Raw genomic sequence first — 18,022 nt, 5'->3', positions numbered from 1 at the left:
TGAGGTTGTGGGGGTGGGAGCAGACACTGTGTAAAGTAATAAACATTATTTTAAAACAATATTAAAGATTAGTTGGCATAATGAGATTTGCTTCTAATTCTAAAATCTAAGGAAATAATGCTTATTTCCTTCAATTAATGGTAGAGAATTATTGTATTTGCAAAAGGAACATTGAAACAACAGAACACTTGTTTTATGAGTGTAAGACTGTTACACAAATGTTTGGAAATACCATCATAAATAAATGTACAGTTCCAGAAGTAGATGTAGATTTCTGGTCTTTTCAAAATACTCGAATGGGTAATCCTCAAATATAGAAGATACACTTTTAATAAAGAATATGATAATCATAATCACAAAATTCTATAATTCTACATGAATGTAACTTTTTTAGGCCAAACATGAGGGAGAACACTCATGGTTTTTAATTTACAAACAATGTGTAATTATACTTTCAGTGGTGAAATGGAATTGCTTGATATTGAGTTTGTTTATGTATTATTCTGCTTATGTTCCAATAAATTAAGCAGGTTTTAGATGTGGAATGGAGCAGGGAGAGAAGAGCAAGGCAGAAATAATTAAGGGCAGAAAACTGGTTTAGATCAGGCTCATGTGTGCAAATGAATTACTTGAAAAGTGGCTGCTTATGCTGCTGGGTCCACTCCCCTTTTTGTTGTGTAGCCTGCTCACACTGATGTCTTTCACTGTGTGTTGGATTAATTTTTTCCTGCCCCTTGGGACTCAGTTTTGCATGCGCTGAAAATAAATGTCTTACTTTTTAAACATTCTGCCTCTTGTGTCTTCCATTCTGGATTCTTTGAAAACCTAAACATTACACTCAGTTTGCACACTGTGACAGCCACAAGCTGATTGCTTCCATGCCACACTACACTGATGCTGTGATTCATCCTCAAGAGCCCAATAAAGGTATAGTAAAATATAAACAGACATACTTTTATTGAAATTGGACATTTATGTGTTATAAATCCTTTTTGATTGACTGTACTTATTCCACTTGGAACCTCATGCAGCACACAAAAGTATTAAACTAAAAGTTGCAGATAAATTCATTCTGCTCTGCTGCTTTGATGACGATTTTATGAATGAGGTATTGAATGAGTGTCAAAGAGAAGAAAAAAAACCTGCCAGCAAACAGGTTAATGTTACAGACAGACTTATTACAACAGTAAATGACTCAGAGTTTAAGTTTTTATTTAATTCATTTTTTCTTTCATGCAGGTAATTCCACTGAGAATTATCTTATTTACAAGAGCAGCAGGATTTTTTGGACAACTTGGAGGAATAAGTTGTTTGCATAATATTTTGTGACAATAAAAATGAAATCCCCACGTATAAAAGAGAAAAGGATGGCTTTTGACTGGGTGTAATGCGACTGTCTTAGATATGTGACAGTATTTTAACATATTGTTTGCATTATAGGAATTAGAGGGTAATTATTTTAGAAATGTAATTTTGGACACTTAGATTTAGAGAAGGACAGTAAGAGGCAGTAAAGCGATATAAACTGATGTCCGGTGCCTTTAAACTGCCAAAGAAGCAGAAGAAGGGCGTCCGTGTAGATGCCTGCTCAGAACAGAGCAGACGTAAACAAATCTTTCGTAAAATCACCGATGGCAACTGCTGTCCTGTTCGGGTCTCTGCGGGTTCCTGTAATACATGGATGGGTGAAGGCTGACGGAGGTTCGATCAGCATGACCTTCGCGCTGATCGGTGATCGATTCTGCGCAGGCCCGGTTCATCTTTAAGGAGCCTACAGTTGATTTTAGAGAACAAACACGGGCATCATGAAGGAAGTGGATTGTGTTCAGCAGCGAAACACAGACAGTCTGCAGACTGGAGGCCAGCAGCTGCAGCAGCACGATGATGATGCTTTAAACCAACCTGGTAAGAGAAGTCGCAGTAATTAGATTCAGTGTTTCTAGGATGGGGTAAGAGTGGCTGGAAAACTCCCGACTTATAATAAAAAATGGTCTTCTTATATAGTATGTCCAAAGAATCGATTCTCTTATTATATAATTAGAATAACTTTGTAATGACGGTCCGAAAAAGATTGAATTTAAAGAGAAGGTTTAGTGCAACCCGGACTGTTTTAGAGTGGGCACACAACAGAGTTGTTTCTGTGTGATTTTATGTGCAGTGCTTTGCTGCTATTAGTAAACTGACTGCAGTCAACGAGATTCATGAAGGGATATCTGTCTGTCTGTCTGTCTGTCTGTCTGTCTTTATATATAAAATTGCAACTTAAAAATGGAATTTTTAATGTCAATGAGACTTTTTAGCTGGATAAAGAAAAAATATATAAAAGTCACTTTGCAAAATACCTATTGCAGCTTTAGTCATCATGAGAAATATGTATATGTTTGACAAATTTGTCTCAGATTATAAGCAAACAAGTAATTTACAGCAGTTTAAATACAGGCATCGATTCTGACAGATGATCATTTTTTGGCACAACATCAGCAGCACAGATTTCCAGACCACTCCTCTCCCCAGAGATGTTCCTCAGTCAGCTGATAACCATAACCTGTCCAGTGTGTGTCGTGTGGGTTTAGTGGTTACAAAGTGATGTACAACTAAATAAAGTAAAAGAAATAAGAAAATAAAGTGCTGAAACAGCAAACAAACAAACAAATATGTATATATTAAGTCAAGACAACATGAAGTGAAGATTGCATAAAAACCAATAAGAAGTTGAAAAAGTTTTAACTGCTTTTTAAAAGAGTCCACAGAGTCCACAGATTTTAGGATATAATTCAGGAGGAGCTGTAGTCATGGTCTTTGTCTTGTTGGCATTTAGAAAAAGTTAAATTCAAGAGAGTCAATCACTAATCCAGGTCAAATAGTGGACTAGGGTTGACAGACCAGCTGGTGAGACATAAAACCAAAGAATTATCTGGAGCTGTTGTGGTTACACTTTATTTATTAATGTTTTTCTACCACAGCAGAGAAAAAGTGAGGGAAGGAAAGGGAAACCATCCAAGTAGAAAAGAATGGCCGAGGGAGACTCGGTTACAGACACCAAGGATGAGCATTCCTGTCACATTTCCCTGAAGTCCTCCTTGTCCTTGTCCTGCAGACGAGTCTGCAGTCATAAAAAGCTGTAGCACACCTTTTACAAACAAACAATGCTCCTGCCTTATCTGTGCCCTCTGATAACTTTTTATTTTTATTTTTTTAATTAAAATTGTTTAAAATTGTATTTGATTTTAGTTTTTTCTGATAAATAATCATGCAGCATTACAGTTTTGCTCACATCATGTTTTTCTGACTACGGTATTATTAGAAAAATGTAGACTTTTTTTAAAAATAATAAATAAAAATTTGGGGTGACAGTTGAACTTGTCTGTTTCAGTGTCTTCTGCCGAAGTCCAGCAGCTGTTTGTAGTTAAAGAAGAAATTCCTCCTGAATGGTCTCCCAGTTTGGACCAGCAGGATCGAGAGCTGCTCCACATAAAGGAGGAAGAGGAAGAAATCTGGACCAGTCATGAGGGAGGACCGCATAATGGGCAGGAGGAGGCTGAAATCACAGGTGTCCTGTTCACTGCTGTTCCTGTGAAGAGTGAAGATGATGAAGAGAAACCTGAGTCTTCAGATATTCATCAGAGCCAAACTGGAAACTGCACAGAGGCAGAATCTCCGAGCAGCTGCTCAGCTGAAAAGATAAAAGCTGAAGCTGGTGCAGAGGACTGTGGAGGACCAGAATCAACCAATGGCACAGACTTAAAAAGTAATTTACAACCAAAAACTGATGAAAAAACTTCAGACTCCTCTGAGACAGAAGTCAGTAATAATGACGATGAAGATTGGCAGGAACCTTTGTCAGATTATGCACCTGAAACTGAAGACAGTGATAACAGCTGGAAGGAGAGCAGTGCACTCGGGAGTGAAGTTTGTGATGGAAAATGTAGCCAGTCTGAAAATCTAAAGGGACACAGGAGAGATCATACAGGACAGAAGGCATTTTGTTGTGGCGTTTGTGGTAAAAGATTCACCCGACAAGGGGATCTAAAGAGACACCTGAGGGTCCACACGGGAGAGAAGCCATTTGATTGCAGTTTTTGTGGCAAAAGATTTAAACAGCAGGGGGTTCTTAAGAGTCATATGAGAATTCACACTGGAGAAAAGCCCTTTGCTTGCGATGTTTGTGGAAAAAGATTTATCCATCAGTCAAATCTCAAGTCACACACCAGAGTTCACACGGGAGAGAAACCATTTAGTTGTAGCATTTGTGGTAAACATTTTACAGAACAGGGGAGTTTGAAGAGGCACAGAGGAATCCACACAGGACAGAAGCCCTTTGGATGTGGCATTTGTGGGAAAACATTTAGTCGGAAGACACATTTTAATATACACATGACCGTCCACACGGGAGAAAAACCATTTGACTGTGGATTTTGTGGTAAAAAGTTTAGCCAGAAGACACACTTTAAGATCCACATCAGAGTCCACACTGGAGAGAAGCCCTTCAGTTGTGATGCCTGTGGAAAAAAATTTAGACTTCAGTATAACCTTAAAAGACACATGAGAGTCCACTCGGGAGAAAAACCATTTGGCTGTGATGTTTGTGGTGAAAGATTTACAGAGCAGGGGAGTCTTAAACGGCACAGCGGAGTTCACACTGGAGAGAAACCATTTTGCTGTGACGACTGTGGTAAAACATTCAGTCGAAATACGCATCTTAAGAGACACATGCGGGTCCACACGGGAGAGAGGCCTTTTGGTTGTGACATTTGTGGTGAAAAATTTACCGAGCAGGGGGTTCTGAAGAGTCACATGAGAGTTCACACAGGAGAGAAGCCATTCGGGTGTGACGTTTGTGGGAAGAGATTTAGACATCAGTATACACTTAAAAGACACACGGGTGTTCACACAGGGGAGAAACCGTTCTCCTGTGGTGTTTGTGGCGAAAGATTTACGAGACAGGGGAATCTAAAGAGACACATGCGTATTCACACATAATAATCTGCACTTCCATGCTTGTAAAATCAGCAACTGTATCAGTAAGAAGTACGTGATTTCATTGTATTTGTAAACTTTTTTATGTGTGTATTTTAAAGTTTATAATAAAAAAAGAACTTACCCAGGATGGTGGGTATTTATGATGCTTTGCTTCAGATGATATCTGATTATTCTGTGATGTTATTTTTTTATGCTGTGAGCTGTCAGTCATTCACAAACTGAGACTACCTATATTACAGGTGTCAAACTCAAAGATCTGGAGCCAACTCTACCTCTTTGCACATTTGATTCTGATTTGTATGTTTTTAAAATCATTGTGTTGAATGTTTCTTTTCCCTGCAGAAACGTCTCAGGTTCTTTTTCAACCCCTTTTCTGATTTATAAATTATTACATCATGAAGAAAGGTGAAGAAATGGCCATAAACAGCTGCAGTGTTTTCAGTTATGGAGAGGCCATATAGAGGGGTCATAGTAAGTGACCCCAGCTTTTGTGCTGTTATTTGCACTTCTACAGAAAATGTCTCTCCTGCTTTGTAGAATTTCAACTTTAAGACATATTTTAGCACTTTTATAGCTGTGGCTACATTTCTCTAAGTGTATTGTGGGTCTATGGCTGTACTTATGCTTGCTGGTTCATGGTGTGGTTTAAAATAGGTTGTTTATGTGTCAATTTGTTGTGTGACCTGTAAAGGTGGCCCATATACAGGTTTAATAATGATGTGGAATTACTTGTTGCAGTATTATTTTAGATCTAAATCTAATGGGTCTTACTGAACAGTTTAGTTGATAACCTCTTTTCTGTGGACATACCTTGTGTGAGTGCAACCCATGCCCAACTGCACATCACTGACAGTATGAATATCTTCTCACTTTGTTTTTCAAAGTGAGCTGAGCCAAATACCTCCACCTGAGGCACAGGTGAGAACACATATATTTACATTTTAGGTTTAGGAATCATGTAAACAGTGTCCATTGGTGTAAAAAGTTAAATATATTGGATAAGAAATAAAACATGTTATCACCACAGCAGAGAACTTCTGAAAAAAATGTTTAGACAGTGTTGTAGATGATTCCATTAAAAATGCATCAGCAGAGCAAACAAACACTATACCCACACAGAGACTACAGATCGTCACCATATTAGGTGTTCTTTAAGTCTTTTATGGTCTCTGGCAATATCCAGTTTTTCATATTTAGCCAAAAACATTTGGACACAGGACCTGAGAGAAAAAACATGTCCTGGTTTCAGCAGCCTGTTCTCCTTTGTTCTCCCTTGTTCCTCTTTCCCCCCTCTCTCTCTGTCTTGCTCTCAGGTGGAGTAGGGGCAGTGCCTTGGCTCACTGTACCACCCATGGGTGGAGCTGCCCTACTTTCTGGTCCAGCCTGCACATCTGCTTCCCATTTTCTCATCACCCCTCTGGAATAAAAGCCCAGCTGAAACATTCACTCTTTGCCTCTCAGGTTTCCAAACCTTATTACTTGTTGGTAAGTGGTTCCTAGTTCTCCAGTCCAGTACTCATACTGGAATACTCACTTGTCCTCCCACACTCCACCCCTTCTGCCCTCTAGAACCATCATCTGCCTTCCCCATCAGTACATCTAAATTAATCTAATCAGTCAGCAGATACTGGTTTAAGGACCCCCTACTTCCCTGTCCAGTTCTCCTAGAGTGACGATCTGTCTCCTGGAGTCTCCTCCACGCTGGGAGACACAGCAAACCTTCTAGCACTGCTACATATTCATGTGCCATCCTGGAGGATTTGGACTAGCTGTGCAACCTCTCTAGGGTCCAAATATCGCCTCAAGCTACCAGTAGTGACACTGATCCTAGCCAAATGCAAAACTATTGAAAAAAATAGTCAGAAAAAATGAGAGTGGCCTCCACCTGTAACACCATAACTGTTTGGGGGGTTGTCTCATCATTGCCCCTCTATATCCCAGATGTTTAACTGATTAACTAATTCTATACTCCGATTAAAAAGTGCTCTTTTAAGTTTTTAGGACAGTGTATTATGTGTCTGCCTGTGTTGTATACAGTATTCGTAGCTCTTGAAAATGAGACACTGAGCTCAATGTGATTGTCTGTTTAAATAAAGGATTTAAAAATAAATCAACCAACCAACCAAAAAATAATAAATAAATAAATAAATAAATAAATAAATAAATAAATAAATATCATGATGTTTATTTCAAATTAATTACTCTTAAGAAACCAAATGATCAACTTTCCAAGGGAGGCTCAAAGCCACAACTGGATTTATCTAAGATTCAATATGAAACCTAACCCTTTCATTTAAGACAGAATTTTGTTGTAATGAAATTAACATACAGAAATTAAAAGTGCAAAAGATAAGCTAACGATAAGCTAATTTATATATCTAGAAAAATAAATGTTAACATAAATAAATGTTAAATGCCAGAAGACATTTTTAAACAGACTTCTTTCCTGCGAAAAACACTTTTGACCTATGGTTCTATTTATTTCTTTTTTTAGAAGCCATAAAATTCTTTTTAGAGTTAGAAAAGTTTTGTATCTAATTTGTGGATACAAAACTTTAAAGGAAATATCACGAGGTTGGTTACAAAGTACTCCTGTCAGGTACAATGAATTTTAATTTTCTCAGTGAAGTCCCACGCTGTGACAGGATTCATAAATCTGCAGGTTTCCCCACAGCTGTGATTTTTTTTAAATCTCGTGGTCGCTGCGGTGACCTGGGATAAAGGTGCCCGAGCGGATGCCTGCTCAGAAAACGCAGGAGACACGTCAACAAATCTTCCCCCCAAAAAGAAGTCAAGGAGAGTGGACGCCCTGTTGGAGTCCGTGTCTGTGACACATTCATGCATCAGGTCCGGACAGACATGCAAACATCGCGTCTGTGTTCGGAAGTCGATTCCGCGCAGGCCTGGTTCGTCTGAAAGGAGCCCACAGTTTGTTTTAAAGAAGAGGATAGCCGCTGACAGCATGGACGAAGTGGATTATCTGCAGCAGTACGCCGCTGACAGCCTGCCGTTTGAAGAAAAACCAGAGATCAAACCGCTCGGACTCCATCAGCTGCAGGATGCTGATATTAACCGAGCCGATGGTGAGAATAATCTCAGATTTTATTTGGAGAAAACCGCTAACTAGCTGCTAGCTCGCCGTAGGGCTGGATAAATTTGGTTTTAATCTAAGATGTTTGATATGAAGACACAATCAGGTCCTTAACGGGTCTTTAAAATGATTTAAAAACAGCCTGAGATGGATAGCAACCGATATTACACCGTGTCGTTTATTTATTGAACAAAAATCTGAACCCAAATGAAGAAACAGTTTGTGGACAACTAAATGCACTCCATGATTCAGCCGCTGCAAAACCACCTTTAGCAGAAATAACTTGAAGTCGCTGTTGTGTGACTTCGGAGGAATTTTTGGCCCACTCTCCTTCAGGGCATTGCTTCAGCTCATTGAGGTTTGCGGCATTCATGTATGCACAGCTCTCTCTTAAGGTCCCGCCGCAGCATTTCAGTCAGTCTGAAGTCTGGACTTTGATCGGCCATTGCAACATGTCCATTCTTCCCTTTTTCAGCCTGTCTGTTGCAGATTTTCTGCTGTGCTTGGCATCGTTGTCCTGTTGCATGACCCAGTTTACACCAAGCTTTAGCTGTCAGACAGATGGCCTCACATTTGACTCCTGGCTGCAGCCTACTAAGCAGTAAGGATGTGCCCAGTTTTTCATGCATTGCTTCTGTGCATGCATAAAGAGTCTGTAGTGTGGGGTGTTTATTACCAAGAACATTAAATAAGCCAAATAATTATAGTTGGTTCTCACAACAAGAGAAAGTGATAACAGTGTCAAACCTGAATATAATACATTTAAATGAGCAACAGGCTCAAAGTATCACTTCTGTGATGTGCAGCTGTTGCATGAGAAATACGTTTTTTGCCATGTTTTGCTCTGTTGACTTATTTGCAGTGCTAGGGTGGCCTATACACAGGTGTGTGGTGTCGATGCATCGTTACAGGGACCCCAAATATCAATATTTTATGAAATTAATTAAAATACTTGTTAAACATGCATTAAATTGGCTCAACTGAAAAACCATCCAACACTGGACCCTTAACTTGACAGATCTACCTCGTACTTCAGGGTAAGCTAATCGTTCAGTCACATGAGTACAAATGAGACAGCAACCTCCTTACATCTACAAAAATAGTGATTGTGTTTTGTATTTTTCACATTCTGCATATTCTGGTTGCCCAGAGCTTGAAGTTGTTGCACTCATGACCACTTTTGGTTCCAAGGTCACGGGTAGTCTGATTGGAGGAAACCTTTCTGCAAACAGTTGCAGTCTGACTTGGACTTGAGTCCACAGACGTGTGATTCTTGACAATTTATTACATGCAATTGCATATAATTGCCAACCTGACTCCATTTAGCTGCAGACTAATAATTGAAGCGAGATAAACTTTGTCTTATTAGATAAAACTGATATTGACGAAGTTTAACTTTGGCGACATCATTTGCAGTTAAAAAAGGCGATGAATTGAAATATGTTGTTGCAGTACTCAGCATATCGCAAAATATAAAAAATTCAAATGTTGTTTTATTGTGAAAATACAGCATTGTGTAGTGTCTGCTGGTGATTGCCACATCTACTTATTTCTGTTAATATTTTGATATTCTTTCTATATACCTACCACGTGTTCCTCTTGCATCTCTGACTGACATGACTATAAGTCTTCTCAAGCCGGCTAACATACAGAAATCCAGGTTATGCAGAACTTGTTTTATAATACGCCTGACTGTATTCACAGCTTAAACATATCAGGGCATAATAAAAACCCGTGTGCTCCTTAGCAGGTGTTCAGTCTATGTCTGACGTGAACAGCAACACGTGACGTAGTCCACAGTTTCAGAAACTTAGCCTACATGTAGAAGCACTATGTGGAAAAACTGCCTCCACAGCAGTTGCGACGTAGCATCCAGGAGTCAAACGTGAGGTCACCTGTCTAACAGCTGAAGTTTGGCCTGAACTGGGTTATATAACAGGACAGTGATTCCAAGCACAGAAGCAAATCTGCAACAGACTGGCTGGAAAAGGGGGCAGAAAGGTGTTGCAATGGCCTAGTTGAAGTCCAGGCTTCAGCTTGATTGAAATGATGTAGTGGGACCTTAAGAGAGCTGTGCATAAATGAATTCCTGCAAACCTCAATGATCTGAAGCAACACAGTAAAGAGGAGTGGGCGAGAATTCCTCCACAACAGTGTGAGCCTGATAAAGTCATACAGAACATGATTACTTAAAGTTAGCGCTGCCATACATGCTTCTACGAGCACAGGCTTTTATCGGGTTGTTAAACCAACACAGGGTTTGGCAAACCAGCCACGAACATGTTCACATAATGGAGCCTTTGTGTGCCGTGCATGACAAAACGCAAACGCAGACATGTCTACAGCAGAGCAGCGCATTTCACAAAGAGCAAACTAACATTAGAAAATGGAAGAAGAGGTTGAACACGTAATACACCTCACACACACTGTGTGTAGCATTAAAAAGCACTGTTCATAGTGAGTACACGTTAGTGTGCTGTGGGTTTGTAAGATCTTTAAAGTTATATTCAGTCTGTTTAACGCCTTTTATTCTGAAGCAATGTGTCAAATACGAACCATAAGTCGTAGGAGGCCATAAGTCAAATATGAGCCCATTTGTGTGATGGCTTAAAGCTTGGCTGAAACTGGGTCATGTGGTAGGACAAAAGAAAATCTGCAGTGGAATGGCTGTTGCAATGGTTTAGTCAAAGTCCGTGTGTGTCTGCAGCAAAGCAGAGTATTTCACAATGAAGAGCAAACTGTAGTATTAGGGAAAAAGTAGGAAGAGGTTAGATGCAACACAGATCACAGTGTGTAAGTGTGATGGGAAAAGCACAGTTATTAATCTGTGCATGCTTTGCGTGGTCACCAGTTCTGGAAAAAAAATTGTATACATTCAACAGCTGAGAGGAAAGCTGGCAAAAATGCTGACCGTGCAAGTTATTAGACTCATTAGTATCTCAGTCGAGTCCGGACTTGCTGAAGACTCTCCTCTTTAGGCTGCAGAGTCCGTGCTTTCATAAAGGAATCTCAAGTTTCGGTCCATCTGACCACAGAACAGTTTTCCACTTTGCTTCCGTCCAGTTTAAAGAGAAGACTTTGGCCTTTCTGGGTCCTGTTCACATGTGCCTCCTTCTTTACATGATGGAGCTTTGACCTGCATGTGCGGATGGCACCGTGAGCTGTGTTCAGACAGTGATTTCTTGAAGTGTTCCTGAGCTCATGCACTGACTTCCATGACAAAATTTCCTTTTAATTCAGTGCCGCCTGAGGGCATGAAGATTACGAGCACCCAATATAGATTTTCAGACTCTCCGTTGTGCACAGAGATGTTCAAATTCTCCAAAATTTTACATTCTTCTAAAAAAAAAAAGTTCCAAAGTTTGCAGCTTAGTAAACCTCTGCCCATCTTTACTTCTGAAAAACTCTGCTTCTCTAAGATGTTCTTTTTATAACCAATCATGTTACTAACCTGCTCCCACTGGGTTACAAAAAAGAAATATGGTTGAATTATGTTTCTTATTTGCATTTTACATAACATTCAAACCTTTTTGAAATTAAGTTTTTAAAATTTCAAGAAATAAAAGTTCTATGTTAGGGTTAGATCACCATATTGAGTCTTATAGAAGAATTAATTAGATTTAAAGTTTAAAGAAAAATAAGAAACTATATTTCTTTGGTCATCAGGGAAAAACAAAGCTTAAGTTGGTTTTACAATCTTTAGACAGGTCCATCTGAGATCATCTGTTCATCTGAGAAACAGCACTGTTTTCCAGTTGGTGGTGGTTTTGTATGTCCCATATCTTGACCGTAACCTTCTGTGGAGGTTAGGTTTGCAGTAATTTTTATGTAACCTGGTACAAAGTTAGCTTGTAGTTCAGACTTTGTTGTAGAAAAATAAGTCTTGGCAGACTAGCCGTGTGGAGCAAACTGGAGCTTCTCATTGTTTAAACCACCATGTCAGAAGATGTTGATCTATGTTTGTGGAACAGATGTTACTCAGCTTCAGATTGCCCTGAATTAAGCAGAGAAAATGACTGAAATTACTGAAAGTGGCACAGGATCTCTCTGATGCATTTCTTTTAAAACCTGGAAGGATATAGTGGTGAACAATCTTCTCCAAAAAATCTTGAATGATCGTGACAGGAGATGACTGAAGCGTTTGAAGTCAGATTGAGGAAAAAAAAAAAAATCAACAGTGGAACTCTCGGCTGTGTTTTAATAGTTAAATAGCATTTCCACATGCACAATGGAAAGAGTATTCAAGGGATGGGGACTAAACAGCTGCTGAGCTTTAAGAAAACCATTAAAAAGGGCTTCAGTTTGGTAGAGAGCATACTGATTGAAAAAGGTCATGTGGTCTAAGTCCAGATTTACCTGATCCTGAGTGATGGCTGCATCTGGTGGTGAAGAGAGGCTGATTAGTTGATGCACCTGTCATCGGCCCTTCTACTATATGCAACCAGCTGGGCAGTGTTAAGGTCTAAGCTTGCTTTAGTGGGTTAGTTCAGAAACAATGTGTTCAAACACTAAGGTCACCTGACTACCTAAATATTCTGAATGACCTTGTCATCGTTGAATGTTTTTGTTCCCTAATTGAATGTGCATGTTTAAAAACGACAGTGCCAGGGACCATGAAACGCCATCTTTACACGTGCAAGTAAAGGTATAATTTGCAAAAAACCCCAGCTGCTACTATTGTTCTAGCAAGATATTAACTCATGGTTTTTAATATAAGATAGACAATGATCATTACATTACAGTAATGTTTATAATTACTAAAACAGTATTATATGATCCTCACCCATAGAAATGTGTATACTTGTAAATGTGATGTGTATTTTTAGTTGAATAACTGGTGACTGGTAAATCTTGATATACTCTATTCCTAACATCATACTTTGCTGTGCAGTATAATTGGACCAGTTTGTCTGGCTCACACTCTGGGCACCACTAGCTCACTTGGAACAGTTGATGGATGCAGTCTGAATACATAAACTGTCGGCTTATCGTGAGCTGGAAGTAATGGCTGGTTATTGGACCCGTACAGTGTGTGTAGAGGAATTGCAGGATCTGGCTGCCCGGAGAGACTGATTAAGGCTACGTACACGGGTGTTTTTAAAACGCAGATTTTTCTGTGCGTTTGCACCTTTCGTCCTCACGTAAACGGTGTTTTCGGTAACTGAAAACGGAGATTTTTAAAAACGCCTGCTAGGGTGGATATTTTTGAAAACTTCGTTTTTGCGTTTACGTGTGGACGAGGAAAACGGAGAAAATGCAGCGTCAAAGGTGTGCGCCTTTTTTGACATCACACTGTGCGCCACGTTATTGTTTCGGTGAAATGAATTTCTACAATGGCGGACTTAGAAAAAATACTGTTACTGTTAATTGTACTCTCTGCAGTGTTTAAATGCTGACATACACACAGTTACTGTCCCTCCACACATACCACTCAGTTCTGCTTCTATGCCCCAGCTTTGTTTACTTTTTCCCACCGAGGCTTCTAGACTTCTGATTGGCCAACATTTCTACACAGTTAGGAATATATCGCCACCTGTTGCTTTTACATGTTCCTAGTAGTGTTTTCCTTTAATTTTGCGTTTACGTGTGGATGGGATTTTTTAAAAAACAACAACAAAAAAACGGAAAATCTCCATTTTCAAAAATACCCTTGTGCGTGTGGACGTAGCCTAAAACTCAGTGAATACGTGGTGTGAGTTAAAACGCACTACAAGGATTTCAAACTGCTGAGGATGAGTGTCGGTGTATTTCAAATCGGTTATCGATGTAAACGTGTTTCATTGTTGCCTGCAGATATTCAGCAACTTGTGGTGATCAAAGAAGAAGCTCCATGGGACCAGCATTACTCGGAACACCTCTACATAAAGACGGAGCAGGAGGAACTGCTGGCCAGTCAGGAGGGAGAGCATCTTAATGGGTTCGAGGAGACTGAAATCACCGGGTTTCCATTCAATATTCTAGTAAAGAGTGAAGATGATGAAGAGAAACCTCATTTTTCACAGCTTCATAAAAGCCAAACTAAAGACTGCACGGCGGCTGAGCCTCCAAGCAGCAGCTTGACTAAATGGATTAAGATAGAAACTTACGGAGAGGACGGTAGATCACTAGAACTAGCCAGGAAACCTGATCCCAGTACTCATTTACAAACAAATATTGTTAAAGGGGCTTCTGACTCTTCAGAGACGGAGGTCAGTGATGAGGATTGGCAGGGCCCGTTGTCAGATTCTGGACCTGAAACTGAAGACAGTGAAAATGGAAAGCTCGAGTCGGGCGTTCCTAGTGAGGTGGGACATAACACTCCGAAAAAAAACTTTAGCTGCTCTGCGTGCGGTAAACATTTTGTCTACAAGCAGTCTCTTAAGAGGCACATCAGACGTAATTCAGAAAATGGTTCTTCAGGCTGTTTGGATAACATGAAATGTTTTAAACGGAAGCAAAGCATAGACTCGCACATCAAAATTTACACGGGAGAGAAACCGTTTGGCTGTGGGTTCTGTGGCAAAAGAGTTAAGTACCTGTACAATCTTAAATCACACATGAGGGTCCACACGGGAGAAAAGTTATTTGGCTGTGACATTTGTGGAAAAAGGTTTACGCATCACCAGAATCTGAAGACTCATGTGACAATCCATTCAGGGGAGAAACCGTTTGTGTGCGATATTTGTGGCAAAAGAGCAAGGCATCAGAATAATCTAAAGATACACATGATAGCCCACACAGGAGAAAAACCGTTTGGGTGCGACGACTGCGGTAAAAGATTTAAACGGAAGACTCATCTGACGACGCACATGACCGTCCACACGGCAGAAAAGCCATTCGGCTGCGACGTGTGTGGCAAAAGATTTAACCGCAAATCCCACCTTAGGACGCACATGATCGTTCACACTGGGGAGAAACCGTACGGTTGCGATGTTTGTGGCAAGAAATTTAACCGAAAAACGCACCTGGAGTCTCACATCACGGTTCACACAGGAGAGAAACCGTTTGGTTGCGCCATTTGTGATCAAGGATTTACTCAGCAGGGAAGTTTAAATCGACACATGAGATTTCACTTGGGGTAGAAACGTGGTCACAGTCACGGAGTTTGGTCTGAAAGGGTCAAAGTGTCGCTGAAAGCCACAGCAGAGGCTCTGAGAGTTATTGCTCTCTTCATCTGGGTCTACAGTTTCGAGACTATCTTTTTGTTTTTGTGATTAATCTTGACATTCTTGACATTTTATGTTACAAGTTAAGAATTGTGGCAGCACGGTGGCGCAGCAGTTACCACAGTGCTGCCCCACAGAAAGATTTGAACCTACTTCCCCTCTGGGGCACCCTGTGTGGATGCCCTTGGACTTCCTCAGGGTACCCCAGCTTTGTGCCACAGTCAGAGGACATGCTTGTTAGATAAATGGGTAACTCTAAATTTGCCTTAACTGTGAATGAGTGTGTCTGGTTGTCTGGACAGGCCCTGTACCCCTCTGTGGGAGCTGTTAGGGCTCCAGCCCCACAACCCTGCACTGGATTGGCAAGAGCAGTTAAAGTGATCGGCTGTAATGACATCATTTATGGATTCAGTCATCTCCTGCGTTGGATGAGGCTCTGGTCTCTTTATCGTCCTGCAGTGCTTTTTGTTTGTTTGTTTGTTTGTTTGTTTGTTTTGTAGGTGTCCCAAAACTATTTACTGGCCATTCTTGGCCCCTGCTTCATGAAACACGACTTTAAATAAAACTTTAAAAAAACCTGTGGCTCACAGTGTCCCGGAGCCCGCAGAAGACTCTCTTTTGAGCTGATGTAAGACTTCAGTGTGGAGCATTAATAAGTATTCTGTTGTTGTGGATGGTTTGTCTCTTCCTGCCATATGATGGCATTTGTCTCTGCCTGTCAGGGACATTCAGCACGAACTGTTACTGTGAGCAGCCAAACAAACGCTGTCTACGCTGGGAGAATTTGGATTATTAACTCTGAGGTGCCTCCGATTTTGTTTGCTTTCTCTGAGCATTTGGAGCGAGAAATGCCGACTGAAGTCAGACTCATCAAGCGGATGGTTTACAAGGTGCAGCGCTCCACCAGCTGGAAAGCTTAAGGCAGTCAACAAAGTTTGACCACAAAATTAATTCTGTTTTGTACGTTTGTCTCCTAATCATGTCTCCAGCTGTCACAGCTGCACTGATTCAGCACTTGTATCTCCTAATCCAGCCGTTATTTTTCATTTATTCATCATTATTTATAATTATTAATCTTTTTTTTATTATTTTGATTAACCTAATGATCATTGGAGAAAAATGTTTCCCTCTGTGCCGATTTTGTTTGAGATAATTGACTGAAGCATTTTGTGTGTTATGAATTTGGGAGAACATTCATGGATCTATAATCCTGAAAATTTCAATAATTTCCTAAATGATGATCAAAACTAAATGTAACATTTTGGCTGAAGATGATGAATTGAAAAATATTAATTTAATGTTTGTATTTATTGGATTCCTTAATTGAATTTAGGTGAAAGTTACCTAATTAGTATTTGAAATTATTTTTAGGGGAAAATTTACACTTAAAAAAAAAAAGAGATAATGAAGGATTTATTTTTTAATTAATTTTGAGTTTGAACCAACATGTAGCGTCATTAGTAGCCTTGCACTTTACGTTTTTTCCACATTTTCAGCCTCAAGCTTTGAGTTTTGACTTGATCACCACTTTGGTTTGTCCAGCAGATGGCAACAGTGTGACAAAAAAAGAGATGCAAGGCTGGCACTCTGTTTGCTGTTGTATACTTGTGTTGTTCATGCATCTTTAGTTATTAATCAAGTCAAGACAATAGCTTGTTTATTATAAATTTGAAAGAATGACAGTGTTACATTAAAGTGTGTAAATCAAAATAAACCCTTTTCCCACCAAGTCCAGTGTTGGTTTCATTTTCTCGATTGTTGAACTTGTTGAGAAAACCGAGATGAAGCTAAGCTCCTGTTGTGCAAAGCATTTGATAAGAAATGCAGCAGTGTGCATTTACAGCGTGTTTAAAAACAGATTCTAATGTTTGCACACAAAATGATTCATAACTGGTTCTTTGTCTTTGCCTTCCAAGATTAATTTTTCTCAGTCCAAACCTGTTAGTTTCTTAGACACTGATTTGGTAACGAGCATCCTCGCACTCCTTCAGTATCTGTTCTGTCCTCCTGCTCTCTCGCACGCTCTGTCCTAACATGACGTGACATCAGAAATCATCTTCATGACTCACATATTAGCAGCTTCTCAAATTATTACACAAGCCACTGTTAATGCATGGCTGCCAAATAGAGAGAGAGACACACACCTGTGTTATTGATGTCGTGCTCCGTGAGTGAAGCATCAACTTTCTTCGTCCGTGGCTGAAAATCCTCTAACGCTCCGTGATTAACACGTTTTCCTTTCTGTTTATTCTGTGCAGAAACCAAAGTGCAAAGAGGACGCGTCACAGTTTCAGAGAGGGATTGTAAAAGCAGATGGTTCCTGTATTTCTCTGCCGTGCACCGTAAATAAGGACATTTTCCAAAATATTACAATATTACTTTAATTTTCTTTCAGCATTTTCATTCAATCATTTCTTTATTTTTCCTTCTTTCTATTTCTCCAGTCTGGTTTCCTTCCCTTATTATCTTCTGTTTTTACTTCAGTTCTTTATTGTTTTTCTTCAATTCTGTTTTCTTGTCAGAAGGGAAATGTGGTTTTTACAAGCTGCCAATTACAACTTTCAATAAAAGATTTTACACAAATATCAACTTTATAAAAAGCCGTTGCACTCCAAACTGCGTGCGCCCTGTAATCATCTCAGACTTGAAACAGTCGAACAAGCTGATGCTCTGAGTAATGCGATTATATTATAAAGATGACGATGTGTTTAATAAGATTAATTAAATAGAAGGAATAAATATTGTGAGCCAACCTCTGAAGCTCAGTAATGAAAACATATCTTATTAGTGTGTGAAAACAACGCTT

The 18,022-nt window shown here is 39.7% G+C and overlaps 1 pseudogene; it reads left to right on the top strand.

The window, feature by feature from the left end:
* The first annotated feature begins 1,563 nt into the window (after positions 1 to 1,563).
* On the top strand, positions 1,564 to 16,945 carry LOC113028364 (zinc finger protein 135-like; annotated as a pseudogene).
* The last annotated feature ends 1,077 nt before the right edge of the window (positions 16,946 to 18,022 follow it).

The sequence above is a fragment of the Astatotilapia calliptera genome, chromosome 8 (genome assembly GCF_900246225.1).
Source record: "Astatotilapia calliptera chromosome 8, fAstCal1.2, whole genome shotgun sequence".
NCBI classification, from domain to species: Eukaryota; Metazoa; Chordata; class Actinopteri; order Cichliformes; family Cichlidae; genus Astatotilapia; species Astatotilapia calliptera.
The sequence above is the reverse complement of the archived record's forward strand: the minus strand, read 5'-3'. Positions and strand labels throughout refer to the sequence as shown.